This window comes from Amblyomma maculatum, chromosome 11, assembly GCF_055883805.1.
Source record: "Amblyomma maculatum isolate TAMU_Amacu chromosome 11, ASM5588380v1, whole genome shotgun sequence".
Taxonomy (NCBI): Eukaryota; Metazoa; Arthropoda; class Arachnida; order Ixodida; family Ixodidae; genus Amblyomma; species Amblyomma maculatum.
Window position 1 is genome coordinate 156,363,926 of NC_139354.1, and position 14,655 is coordinate 156,378,580.

At 44.2% G+C, this 14,655-nt stretch overlaps 1 pseudogene; it reads left to right on the forward strand.

The window, feature by feature from the left end:
* The first annotated feature begins 1,483 nt into the window (after window positions 1-1,483).
* Window positions 1,484-2,141, forward strand: LOC146175234 (uncharacterized; annotated as a pseudogene).
* The last annotated feature ends 12,514 nt before the right edge of the window (window positions 2,142-14,655 follow it).

Genomic DNA, 14,655 nt, shown 5'->3' on the forward strand with positions numbered 1-14,655 from the left:
CGGAGTAAGCAATTTATCGTGTAGATAGTGTGATAGAATACTTTATAAAAGAGGCATATACGTGTAAGCTTTCGCCGAGATGCGAGAGTTAACAGGTTGAGATTAGATTTGATTGTGGATACGCTGGCAGGGCAGTGATAATTAGAAAGCTACATTGTTTTGAACCATTTCTAGCTGGTTAATGAGATCAATCGTGCCTGGGTCCCAAACTGACGATGCATATTTAAGTTGTGAACGAACTATTCTGTTGCAAAAAAAAAGTTTGGTGTTAGAAGGGGATGTTTTAAGTACCCTAGAAGACTGTTAGCTTTGTTGATAAAAGTGCTTTCGTTGTTCGATGCTTCCCCCTATGCAATGTCCACTTGGGCCTTTAGGGTAAATAAATGAAAAAAAAAAACACGAGTTTCTAGCCAAGGTTAGAAGTGATATGAATGCCTAGGTACTTGTATGACGCAACTGATTCGAGAGCAACATTGTTAAGATATGTAGGTAAGTTGCTAGACGGCCTTGAGACACACAAGAATTGACATTTGTTAATGTTTAGTGTCATTTGCCATACTTTACACCATAAAAAGATATTGTTAATATCAGTTTGAATTGTGCGCATATCAACATCTGTTATTTTGCGGAAAAGGACACTGTAGCCTGCAAATAGATGAATTGATGAGGTAACAGATTCAGGTAGGTCATTGATAAATATTCTTTTAAAGAGAGTAAGGGCCCAAGCACAGTACCTTGCGGAACACCAGAAAGAACGAGGTTTAAACAGGAGCTAGTACCTTAGCTGCAACAAACTGCTGACGTTTTGTTAGGAAGCACTCAAGCCATTTTAGTGTATCAAGCCGTATCATGCACAGTTTTAGTAGCAAAAGCTGATGACAAACCTTATCAAAAGCCTTGGCGAAATCTAAAATGATGCAATCTGCAGTGGAATGATCAAGAACTGTATGCAACCTGTGAGTAAAAACGACAACTTATGTTTTGCACAAATATTACTTGCAAAATCCATGTTGTGCATGATGAGAAAACGAGTTTGACTAAGAAATTTACTGTGTGTGAAAAAAAGGACATGTCCGAGAATCGTACAGGGGATACTAGTGATTGAAATAGGTCGATAGTTATGAGGCGAATGCTTGCACTGGAATCACCTTCCCTATCTTCCAGTGTGCCGGCATCATACTATTTTCTAAAGACTGTTGGAACACTTTAGGCAGAATAATCAAGGAATATAATTTTGTGCTTTTTAAAAAGTTTGTGTTTATGCAATCGATGCCAGCAGCTGAAGGTTTCAGACCATCAATGATTTTACGTCTAAAGCAGCCGATAAATATTATTTCATCTGCTGCTTGTGTTGTTGGTAGTTGTATCAGGCAATTTTTGTTTGCTGTGATCTCATTCTGTATTATTTGCACTTTCCAGGTCAGCAGTGAAGTAGCAACTCAGTGGGAAGACATGACAATAGTAGACCATGCCTACAGTGTGCCATTGAACTTGGCTGTATTTCGGCCATCTGTGAGGTCCAGGATGTCAGCGAAAGACTATAGGTTTTACACTGGACTATCAGAAGACATGTTTCAGAGGGTTTTGAAAAGCCTGCAACAGTTGTTGCTGCCACCCTCTCGAGTGCCTCTGGAAGATCAGCTGTTGCTTACACTGATGCGTCTCAGGCTTGGCCTTTTGCACAAAGATCTTGCTTGGAGGTTCTCCATCTCTGTCACTTGCGTGCAAGATTTTTAATAAAATGTTGAAAGCTCTCCAGAAAATAATGAAATATTTTGTTCTCTGGCTGCCACGGTCACGTATACAAAACAGCATGCCGAAGGCATTTATCGAAAGTGGATATGAAAATACCACATGCATTATGGACTGTACAGAAGTGTCCCTGCAAAGGCCGAAAAAACAGAAGTCTAGGGCTCAGACATACAGCCCCTATAAAGTCTGCAACACTGTGAAGCACCGAATGGCATCATTATGTTTGTGTCAAAGGCCTATGGCGGCCGTGACGCTGATAAGTACATTGTGAGAGACTGCGGTTTTATTGAATACTTTGTCCCAGGCGACGAGATCATGGCTGACAGGGGCTTCACATTGGACCCTTACCTCGAAGCCCAAGGAGTAAAGCTCAACATGCCAGCCTTCACGAGAGGTAGGTACTCCACATCCTAACCCAACTCCATATGAAAAGTGCCTTTCACATATTACATGGATAAGACTATTTTGAAGGCATTCGTTGCTGCGTAATTTACCTAAAGCACAGCATTGTGCCATAATTTTATCTTGCATGATTATGTTAGCTGATCACATAGTTTGTCTGGCTGCAGTGACTATTGCAGCACACTTGATCAAGGTAAAACTAGCAAACTCGTTGAGGTATGGTGTCCTATCTATAGTAAAGTAGGCTCCCTACATTCCTGCTCCATTTGGATTTTGCACATGTTAAGCATGTTTACTTAGTAACTGATCTGCTCAAGCACCCATTGCAATAGGCAGTGAGTGAGGAGCGTAAAGTGCCTGCTTGTGCAAATGTTGACGTCATATGCAGGGCGTCTTCCTTAACTGAATATTTACGCCAGTAAATACATATGATCAGTCTGTTCATAAGATCCTGGCATACCTGAAATAAGTGCGGAATGATCACGCGCTTGGATACACAAAGGATACTGGTCACTGGTCATAAAATATGTCTGGTGATAACAGTGCCGCGTTGTTGATTGTACCTGTACAGCAATGCGACAGTGTGCTCCTCCCGAATGGGGCTATGTGCCCATTTAAGTATTGCATGTGTGATTCATCATTGTCTAAGAGCAGTTTCATTCTTTCAATCACGAGCCATCACCAACTAGCCGAGCTTGCCGCTTCATTTTCCCACATTTTTGTTTCTTTACCTTCCTGGTTGTTTCCATGTATGCCTCAAAATGTTGTGGATATTGGTGCTCATGCAAACGAAACCATTGCTTAAGGTGTTTGGTGCTTGTCAACTGGTGTGCTCTTCATGTAGTGTGGACTAATAAAGTTCATATTGACATTTTAGCTGACAATTTTTCATGCAGGAAAAAAGCAACTCTCTGAAGCAGAGGTTACCCAAACAAGACGCATTGCATCAGTGCGAATCCACGTTGAGAGGGCCATTAACCGGATAAAAAACTTCCGCATATTCAAGTCCACCTTGACCATCAAGTCCAAGAAAACAATAGATGCCACTATATTTGTGTGTGCTGGCTTATGCAACTTCAAGCCAGCTCTTATTCGAAGCAAGAACACGCAAGATGAGGTCCACTCCACTTAAGTGGAATAAATTCACTCCCACAGCTGTACATTTTTGCGGACAATGGGTATTTGCTAACAGGCAGTGAGCACTTTGTGTACGGAGGAGCCACAGATGAAAGCACAGTGCATGATGAAAGGGGCCCTGAAGCAACTCTCATTACTGCAAAATCTGTCAGTATGAAGGGGCACCATGAGCGGAATCATTTGTGGCAACAATTTGGATTCTGATGGTGTTAATAGGTCACGAGAATTGCTCCTCAGTCGCCTTTCGACTTCCACCCATCTGAGATTCCTGCTGTACTGGAAGCTATCAGATGCTCTGCCGAGTTGTCTGAAATCTTTGTATTGAAACTAGGCTGTGTGCCAATTTTTTATCACTTCACGACAGCTGTCAGCAGACTTTTCTTGACCGTCACGACTCTCAAATGCCGCTTACCATCCCACAAGACTGCCTGACACAAGGGTATGGACACGTGGACCACACCACTGAGAGCTGTTGGCCTTCATTGGGGCAACAGGCCTGCATCAGTATATTTAGTCCCTTATGCCGAAGGGCATACTCGCGCAAAAAAAAAACTTAAGCAGCAGAGTAAGCAAATCAAGAAACGACTAGTTAGGTTTCTTGGCCAGCAATAATCAGTTAATGGGCTCAAGTGAAAAAAAAAAGCCCAAATGTTGTAACTCAACAGATCATGTGCCAGCTTCCAGTACAGCAGGAATCTCAAATGACAGAGGAGTTTTCAGGCTATCCCCTTCATAGATGGTTCAATGATTACAAATTCAAAAGTGCTTCAAGGCCCTTCCAAATAGGCCCTGAGCATCGGGTACAAAAGAAGTATAGTCAATAATAAAAAAAAATTCCATGCTCATGATTTGTATCGGAGAAATCTTGCCGATACCTGACAACATGCAGTTTTGCGCTGTAGTCACATCTGTGCTATTCGCTCGTATTCTGCAAGGTCTAGTTTGCCTTCAGTTTTCAATTTTTGCAGACATGGAAGCAACGCACAAAAATAGAAGCGCTCGAGACGTGGCATTATGCCTCCCACAAATACCTCTCTGAAAGGTATTTCTAACAATATGGCACATTTCACTGACCACACATAAAAAATGCACAGCTTCCTTCCTGTGCACAGCATGGAGAATTGAACCTGCGAGTAGTATTCATTTGGCCCATTCTCGGTCAACATGTATGTGCCTTGGTTAACGACGACATCATACTTTCCACTGTGAATTATGTCCCTACAATCTTCCACAAAAGGGCACTAAATTTCCACAACTGCTTGATGTGAGGCAACAACACCATCAGGCGTTGCAGACAGCCATGTTTTTCTTTGCAGACACATGTCCCACACTGCTCTACAATCAGCCCAAATTCCGTGGCAAGCTGCTGCCGTGCCACTGACTCATGCTTGAGGCCATGCTGCGTGGCAGCATTTCCAAAAACATTTGGTGCTGTTATGGCCTGGACTGCCTTTAGTGTAGGGGTTGTGGATCTTTTGGGAATCTTTCTAATATTTGAGGCTGTCACCCTCAGCCGTCTTGATATGTGCCACAAGTAACTGTTCTGTTCCCTTGTAGCCGCTTCCAGAGCTGTTATTGCCGCCCCAGAAAGGACAATGTATCTATTGTAGAACTCGGCACACAACATGCAGGCGTGAGGCAAGGTGGCGACATCATCATGGGACGCATGCTGCAGAGCAGGTGTACCTGGTTGCAGCTGCCGGAATGGAGCAGTCCTAGTTTCGTAAAACAAGGTGCCTGGAATTGACAGAAGGCATAACTAAATATCATACAGTGTGCATGTCTGACAGCTTGCATGGAGGAATGTTCACTGGTCTCGCTTAGGCCAATGATTCACCATTACGAAAATGAAGCGAGGTGCGAGGAAAGATAGTGGCATTAATAACGTCTCTTGTGGGGGACTTGTGTACGACCAGTACCAACTAGAGGACAAGTCTGTGCACCTATTGCGCAGTGAAAAATGCTTTTTATAGGGGCAGCTCTACTACTCAAGGTACAAACCCAGCAGACGCCTCGCTCTTTCAAGCTCAGCCAAAGTCAAACTGGGACTTGGCCTGCCTAGCGACAAGTCTCGGTTAGCATAGTGTGCTATGGTCAACCGATGCATGACCATATTACTGACTGCTTTGCCAATTGTGCATCGTAAATAATTACAGTTCACTGTGGTTAAAAATTGAACATCACGGTACATTAAGTCATTATATTGAACTGCTTATGTCGAGTAGAACTGCACTCAACTAATACTAGATATTGATTACTGTTTAATTATAATTGCAGTAAAAGATTTAACACTACGTCGAGTCATATAGCGGACAGCTTAGGACAAGTATGGCTGCACTACACTAACTGCGTGCCTTGATTTTTGCAGTTATCTTTAATTAAAAATTGAACTTAATTTTTAAAAATTGAACTTGATATCATTGCAAAGGCTTTCATGAGTAAAATCTGAATATAGCTATCACTCAATCTTGGGTGTAACCAGGGTTAAACCCCTATAATTATTTTACCTAGTCTACTTGCTTTGCTTACCAGATTATGAATGTATTGTACAATTTACATATTATGCAGTGAATTGCCTCTTACCAGGTGCTTTCACGAGCTCTTGGAACGGACAGTTCTTGTAGAACTCTTCGAACTCTTTGTCGTTTGCAAGCAGATGTGGTACAGACGGCACTTTTTTAGATGGTGGATTATCAACGGTCCGCATCCTGCACCTAAAATCAATATCTTGAAGTGCAGCTGACTCCAAGTTCCGTTTCGTACCCATAATCCATGCTGCTGTGTCATCAGTACATGCTACTCCAGTGAGGCCCTTTGCCACTGCCAAATCAATTTTCCAAAGCAGTGCTCCCACATGGCTGCATACTTTACCCTTTCCAGCCATGCAAGTGCAGCCACTATTCTCAACTTGCCCACTTTGCTTGCAGCCCACCCAAGCTTCATGCTGCGTCTTTAATGCCTGTGACGCTTGCACTGGGCACTTTAGAATAATGACGTCACTGTCCGCTTCATGTAAAAGTACTTGTCCGACCCAACCGCTTTGTAGATATGTGTACGACTCCATGCTCCTGAAGGAGTTGACTTCCCGTAAGTCGCACGCCTTGTTGGTAACGAGGTAATAGATAATGTGCGGCATTTGGACGTGAGGCCATTTTTTGATATCATCATGCCACTCGGTGATCACACTTTGGTGCTGATATGTCTTGTGTGCAAAAAAAGAAACGAAAGTAAACATATCACACAATGTTAGAGTGCAGCAAACATCAAAGCAATAACATACTGATATACAGAGTTTTGTTGTTTGTGCTTCGTACATGACTGAGGTGCGTGCATTGTGAAGTTAACTTACTTTTCAAAGTTAATTGGCGACATGCATTTCATTAGTGCCAAACTGGTGCAGCACTAGTCTTTTATGCTATGTGCAGGCTCCCACTTGATCCAGAGTCCCAAATGACACATATGTCAAAAGAAACTGTATCATGGTCCCTGCTTTCTTTTAAACTGAAGAATTATTGGCTCTTGCCTCCGAAAAGCATATACAGAACGTGTTTGTCTACAGAGAATTTGGTCCTCTGGATGCCTGAAATTTGCCCTCATCTGAATTTGACCAAAAGTGGTGTTCAACTTAATTCGACTATGGCCAAATGAGTGATGGCTTCCAAATTTAGGTGGGCCACCCCAAATGTTGGCATGCTTCCGCATTCTCCGCGCGTGGGAGGCTACGTGCAGCCTTGGAATTTTTTTTTCTTTTCAAACAGGCTTTATTCTCCCGAAAAGTAGCGACACATTTTCAGCGCGCGTATCCAATGAGTACACCTACTGTGCCTGCAGCCAGATGGCCAGCGGCGACCTGTCAAAAAAAATCTTACTGCATCTCCGCTGCACTACACACGGCGCTCTTCATGAAGTGATGCGGCGAGTGGAATGACCAGTTAAAGCAGGAAGAGGGATGTGGCCTATGCTACACTCTATTTCTGCTGCAGAAAAACCTGAGCGATGCGATACAGCACTGGAAAAAGCTAAATTTGTCAGGGCAGAAAGCACAGCAGTTGCCCGTCGCCCCACAGGCCTGTTGACGAACGCTTTCTTGACAAAACGTCCAGTGAAAGCAGCCAGGAGCTGCGGTCTGCGTTCCGCCCGATTTATGCTGCACCAAAATCTGAGCGATGCGACAAAGCAGCGACGGAAACGATAGTTTTAGCGATGGAAAGCGCCGCTGTTGCCCGTCGCTCCACGGGCCTATCGACGAACGCTAGCTCGCTGTACTGACAACATAGCCTAATCTAGGCACGAATTTTGCCAACGTGACACGGCGAAGTTGACGCGCAACTTAACTTAGTAATTCGAAAGTACTCAAACCCTATGATCGCGACCTTGCGGAACGACCGATAAAGCAGTCGAACGCGCATACGAAGTGTACCGCTAGCAACGGACCGGTCGCGATCGATCCATTAGTAGTTCCGATTAATACGAAATATAAAAGCGAATTCTGATGCGTAAGTATAATTTGCAGGCCATATGGACTGAGGGTAAGAGTGCGATTATTCCACACAAGCTCTCGCGCGCGCATACATTCGATCAGAAACTGGAAGACACAGTGTAGAAAGAACATCCATGTCTAAAGGCGCTGCACGCCCGTTCCGGTTTATCTTCGCGCTATGTACAATCGGAATATAACGATCTATGAAGCCAGTCAAAGCAAATACCTTTATAACAAGTCGTCACTTACCTCCTATGGTAATCACAGGCACAGCTGGGGCATTTGAAATTTGACGAGCGTCTGCTGTTTCGTTGCTATCCGAAGCTTCAGACATCGTCGTTTCGCGCACTTGACTGAACCTCAAGCAATAATTTTCCTGTAATGTGCACTGCAGCGCAGAAAATAAAGCACACTTAACAGAAACGCCTGCGGGTACCGCATATGTCAATGCGGAACTGCGCGATAGCACATTCCAACATGGCGAAGATATTGGCTAGCTCATAGACGGCGCTGCGCACGCAAGATGGCGACGCTCCGGTAAAATGGTGTATAGAGACCGGGCGCCCGTTGTATGGCGCCACCGTCGCCTCGGTGGAACAGCGCCGCCCGCGGTGGAGTGCCGAAACAGCGGAATGGCGAGGCAGCTGAGCGGCGCAGTCGTTTCCGTTGTGCGAGGCGTTTTTGAGCCTGCCCCTGCCCGTCGTTTTGCGGTGTGGCTTTGAGAGCTTTGAGCTGCTTTGAGTGATCGCAAGTATTTTTTGACCGGGAAATCTTGAAAAAGAAAAGGGGCGTTCTCGGCAGGGCGTGCGTGTTTTTTTTTTTTTTTTTGAAACTGCCCGGCGCGTGGTATTTCTGTTATATACTCGAAAATGCTGCGCGCGTGATTTCACCATGCGCTAGGAACACCTTAGTTAAGCACTTATTAAGGCGACTTCGAAGTCGGGAATTGCAGCTGCGCTGCGCGTCTGTCTTATATTAGGTCTAGTCGAAATCTGCCTGAAGATCAAATACCGCCGAGCCGTGGCGCCGTAGTAGTGGTAGTTGTAATGGTCAGCGTTCATGTAAAATGAAAAAGATGCTGCACCTGTCTTTTTCGGTAATAGCTAGGCTCAAACGATTCAGAGTAGAATAATAGCAAAGTACATTCCAGTTTCAACCTTGCAACGAGAGCTGTAAAAGGAGAAAAATAAACAAGCAAGACAAAAGTAGGATCCTATTTATGGTTGGAATAGCAAACACACGTATACTTCCAGGACTTCCTGCACAATTACGCTACAATAGCTCACTGAACCCGGCCTTGAGACTATCAAACTTAATCATAATGTAAGCCAAATCAGTAATACCACCTCAGCATCATTTTTACATATACGGCAATGCTCTTGCTCAACACGTCGGAGCTGCTACATATAATTGACTTAGAAAATTTTATACTATACATGCCTTTCTCCCGACATAATGCGGCGGTTGTGAAAAGAAAAGAAAATTAAATTTCCTGCTAGCGTTCTCTCAGCGCAGGAAGTTCAATGCGATTTACCGAACCTGCCTTGAACATCTGAAGGAAATAGTCCAATACTGTCAAACTGTTAAATACAATCGAAAAAAAAAACACCCAGTGTGATGTGTTGTAAGATAAGCCACTGACAACTAAGAGAGCGTTCTATTGTTAAATGAATCCCTCTGATGGCTCGTTCGCTAAGGTGGTCTACTTTCTCAGCGTACCACGAACTTGCGGGGTGGATACCTAGCTGACCTCGATACCTGATGAGTGTGACGGGACACGACCATATATGTAGTTTTCTATTCGCAAGTAAATAAATCCGGATAACTGAAAACCATTCCTTTTACAACTCTGTCACTGCAGCTTGCCGGACTGCTGCTAAATCTGTTCACATTGGCCATAGAAGTAATGTCTGAGAGAGGTGAAACGGTCTTGCAATACTACGCCACAATCAGGAAATCTCACGTTCACTAAAACGCCGATGAGAAACACATGTATTTAGGCGGGCCAGGAAATGGACACTGCTGAGAAAATACGTAAAGCCGTGTCAGGTGCAACGTGAATGCGAAAAAAAAAACCTGCTGCACGGCCTTCGAAATTAAAAAAAGAATGCTACGTTTATTCTCGTTTCCACAAATTAAATTGTATTTTTTTTCTTGTTCGACTTTTATATGAAGCCGATTGCAGATTCTGTGACCATGCGGTATTGATTGAGCTGTGAAATGAGTGATTTTATTAGGCGAAATGGACATGCCACAAACAAATGTTAACAAATTCTAAGAGTATCAGCGCAGAGCTCTCAGCCCATTTTCATTGGTTGACAAACGAAAAGAGGAAAAATGACAAGATCATGGTAATAAGAATTGTTCATGTCTCCTACCTGCTCTTTCTGTTAAGAAAAAAAAGTAAATTATCTTTGACTATGTCAGCGAAAGTATCTGCACAAACATTGTCTCTGCCCATCACTGAAGATCGTAACGCAGCCCGAACGACGATGGTGGAACTGCCTTTTCTTTTTCCGTGCTGGGGTTTTTTTGTACACAGGCGGGGAAATGCTAGCGTTGTAACTTACGCTGTTGGGTTACTTCGGTTTCCAATTGTAAATAAAGTGACTACAGATGAAAGAGTGCGGCTTCGACTCCGAGACTAGTGCCGTCGCTCCTGGGGAACAGAAGGCACAAAGCATCCGGTAGCAAGCGGAATTTTAAAAATTCGGCACTTTCCATGACCACACAGTAACCAAATACGTAGATTCGTGCCTTTGCCTTTCAAAGAACCATGCTTAGGTCACCCGCCACTCATGCTTCTGTGAAAACCCGTAGAAATGAATCGACTTAAAAACGTCCGACGAGTTTGCGTAGCTGCCAGTGGAGCCAACAACGCACCACGTTTCGCCAGCCTTGTTTGGCCAGACTTCATTTCACAGGACATATTCACACAACTAGCCCAACTTTCTGTTCTCTTGAGGATATATTCACGCACAAAGTCATCTAAACCTTAGGATTTCCAATTTCCACACAAACCAACGACAAACAGTACGCTCCAATGCTCTGGAAATGCGCCGGCCCCGGCCGGCGCATTCCGGCGATTGAGCGATGCGCCGAGAGGCGGCGCCACCCGTTCAGCTGTCCGGTCCCTATAACGGTCACTTGTTGGCAGAGATTTGTTAATCATGTCAAGAAATTTTGTTTCATCTACTTCTGAGCATGCGGTAGGCTGGGAATTGTCTGTGCGGAGCACTGCCACTGATTCAACAGCGTCTTCGTCAAAGTTGGCAAGCTTTAGGCCACGTGGTAATACAATAGGTTCATTAGAGCAGTTAGTCATCCACAAATAAGAATGGCAATTCCTGACTGATATGATGCAACGGAGAATCAGAACAGTTTTTTTCGCGCAGTTGAGTGGTTCAACTACAGCGTCGAAGGCATCACTGGTACAGCTTGAACAAACAACTTGTATAAACTCTGCTGACATTTCAGGAATGACTATGTCGTCCGAAACCGAAAGCGTGCGAGGATTGGTCGGCGAATTTTCACACAAAGCATATTCAAAGCGAGTATTCACAGAAATGTACCCATTGCGAAAGTCGAGGGTGGCCCCACATTGTTCCAGAAAATCGAGACCAAGTGGATTAAGTGGTTCGCCACCAACACCACACAGTGTCGTCGCTCTATCCCAACCAAACATAACTTTACGACCAAGGCAGTTTTTAAAAGCGAGGCTTATAATAGAAATGGTCGCTCCTGCGTCCACCAACGCCACAGCACGTACACTGTCCACAAAAACTTCAATTCTGTTCTTTAACATTGAAACAGGTAGAGGCATAGGTAAGCTAGAATAATTTGCGACCTCACCTACATCGGTCGCACTGACTAGTTTCCCGGAGGTGGCGATCATTATCGGGGAGAAGGTGAGCGTCGTAAGCACCGAGATGGTGGTGTCAGGCTGCTATCAGAGGCCGGTGATTCATTTCGTTTCAGCGCCGTTCTGTTCTCTTGTCGGCTAGGTGTTGCTCGGTACTCATTACGACCAGGTGTCCTTTATATGGGTCAGCATTGTCGGTGGGAAACCTTGTGCGGGAGTTCACCCACTGTCGGCGATACTGCCGGTATGAACGGCGATTGCGGCAAAAACGCGAAACGTGGCCCATCATTCCACAAGTATAGCACACCAGCGGCTCACATTCACGCGATGCGTAAGGCTCATCGTGGCTTGGGTCGAACGTTTCATGGTCTGTATGTCGACGAGGAGGACGAGCGTGCTGGCTGTTACAGGCGTTGATGGTGGCAGGTGGTTGGATTTTCGGGCCATGAGCAGCAGAGCATCGGATATCCCAAGGAGATATATCAGAGGGAGCATACCAGGCAGAAGGTGGACGATCGTCTGCCGAAGAGATTCCACTGTAGACGGGTCTGCCATGACCCCCAATATCGTGATGCCTCCGAAGCTCTTCGCGGACAATCTGTCGAATTGTCTCTGCCATACTCGTCGCTTCAGGAACATCCACACTGGTGACAGTTGTGACATTTGGCAGCCGACCAAACTTCGGGATGATGCGGCGTCGCTTCAAGCTTTCAAACGTGCGGCAGTGTCGGGTCACATCAGCGGTAGTATTCAAATCATCCTTGCTGATGAGAAACCTGTATACGCCTACCGCTATTCCTTTAAGGGGGTGGCCCACTTTATCTTCCTCAGTCATGCGAGCATCAACTATTCTACACAGCTTGAGGTCTTCTTCTATATAAGCTGTGCAGGTCTCCCCCGGTAATAGCACCAGAGCCAGAGTTTGTTCGGCGCTCTTTTTTCGAGCATCGGCATTGCCAAATCCCGCTGTCATTTCTTCCATGAAGCGATCCCAGGTGATAAGGGATATTTCATGATTATCAAACCATGTTAGCGCCGTTTCTTCAAGAAAGAATACTACGTTCGTTAACTTGGTCTTTGCATCCCAGCGGTTGTATTTGCTCACCCGATCGTAGTGGGTTAGCCAGTCATCCACGCCTTCCCCAGGCTTGCCATAGAAGTGCGGGGTTTCCGATAGGGCTGTGTGGTGGTCGGTTGAGCTGTTGGCATTGGCTGCGTCGGAACATCTGCTTGTGCCATCTCCGTCCGTAGAGGGGGTAGCCCAGCTATTCTTGACGGGGTAGGAGAGGTTCCGCGGTTAACGATACCCGGAAACTCCACCACAGTTTTTACGTGGTATATTTACAGAGGTGTTAGATGCGCTGGTCGTTAGCACACCCAGATCGAGCCAAACCAGCTTCCTCTTCCTCTTCAGCTTCTCCTGCAACCCCTCATCTTTCTCCAATACAGGACCACCGCAGGACATGCGTGACAATATAATTTCTAAACGCCTGACTGAGTTCTTAGAACGCTTTAATTTATTATCACATTATCAGCATGAGTTTCGACGCGTCCTATCTACTATTACTCAATTAACAGAAGTTGTTCACGACCTCGCGTTCAATATTAATAACTGCAGCCAAACTGACATTATATTACTCGATTCCGCTAAAGCATTTGACTGCGTGTGTCATTCGAAACTAATCGCAAAGTTCCGAGGCTTCATTGGAGATAGCGAAATATTGGCTTGGATAGAGGACTTTTTGCATCAACGGTCACAATTCTTATTCTACCACCACGTGCAATCCAGATCGGTAGCAGTCACATCCGGAGCTCCTCAAAGCTCTGGTCTAGGACCCCGGTTATTTCTTATCTTTATTAACGATATTACTACCAATATTAATTGTGAGATCAAACTCTTTGCTGACGATTGCATAATATACAGAGAAATAAGAAGCCACGAAGATCATGTCATTCTTAACAGGTCATTAGAAAAAATTGCTGAATGGTGCAATAACTGGCAGATGAAAATCAACACAAAGAAATCCGTATAGCAATGGCAGTCACCAGGAAAAAACAGGCTTCTAATTTCTTGTATAAAATGAATGACATTCCACTTACCTTTGTAAACAAGCACAAATATTTAGATGTCACACTGACTTCAGATTTTAGATGGAACGAAGACATTAGTAACATCACTGCTACAGCATTGCGCAAGTTATTTTTTCTTAGAAGATGTATTCGCCTAGCCCCTGCACAAACTAAACTTTTAGCTTATAAGACTTTTATTAGACCGGTACTAGAATATGCTAACACCGTTTGGTTTCCCCAGTCTCTTACTAACATTTCGAGGCTTGAAAGAATACAGCGTAAAGCACTAAGATTCATTCATAACAAATACAAGCGAACAGATTCACCAACCGAACTAGCTGTAATATCCGGGCTTGAAACGCTATCAGCAAGAGCAAAGTTGGTGCGATTAAAAATTTTATATCAACTACTACATAACGCCTTTAACATCGACTTATCACAGTATGTTTCATTATCACATAAGCGAGAGTTAAGAAACCATCACGCGTTCACGCTAACCGAATTTTCATGTCACAGTGATGCATTTAAACATTCTTTCTTCCCGTTGGCAACAAGCGAATGGAATTGCCTGCACTCATCTGTTACTAACGCTGATTCATTTTCAAGTTTTTGTTCTAAACTACAGGTCACGGTGTGAGCTGACATTACTCGGTTACAAATTTCACGTGTTTTTTCGTTCGCTTGTTTAAAGCAGTCGACAGCCTATTATCCAATTGTTTCTTTTTTGAACTTTTATGCGCTCTTTATATGTGAGCTGTTTGTGCGAATTTTATAAAAATGCTTTAGTTTTTTGTGCTTTAAGATCTGCCTAATACTGTATTTTTATAGAGCTGCTTTAATTCTTATCATCATCCTTTTATTGATATTACGAATGTAATGCCCACCTGCTATGGTCTCAAGTAGAGACTGGCAGTATTGCAAATAAATAAATAAATAAATAAATAAATAAATA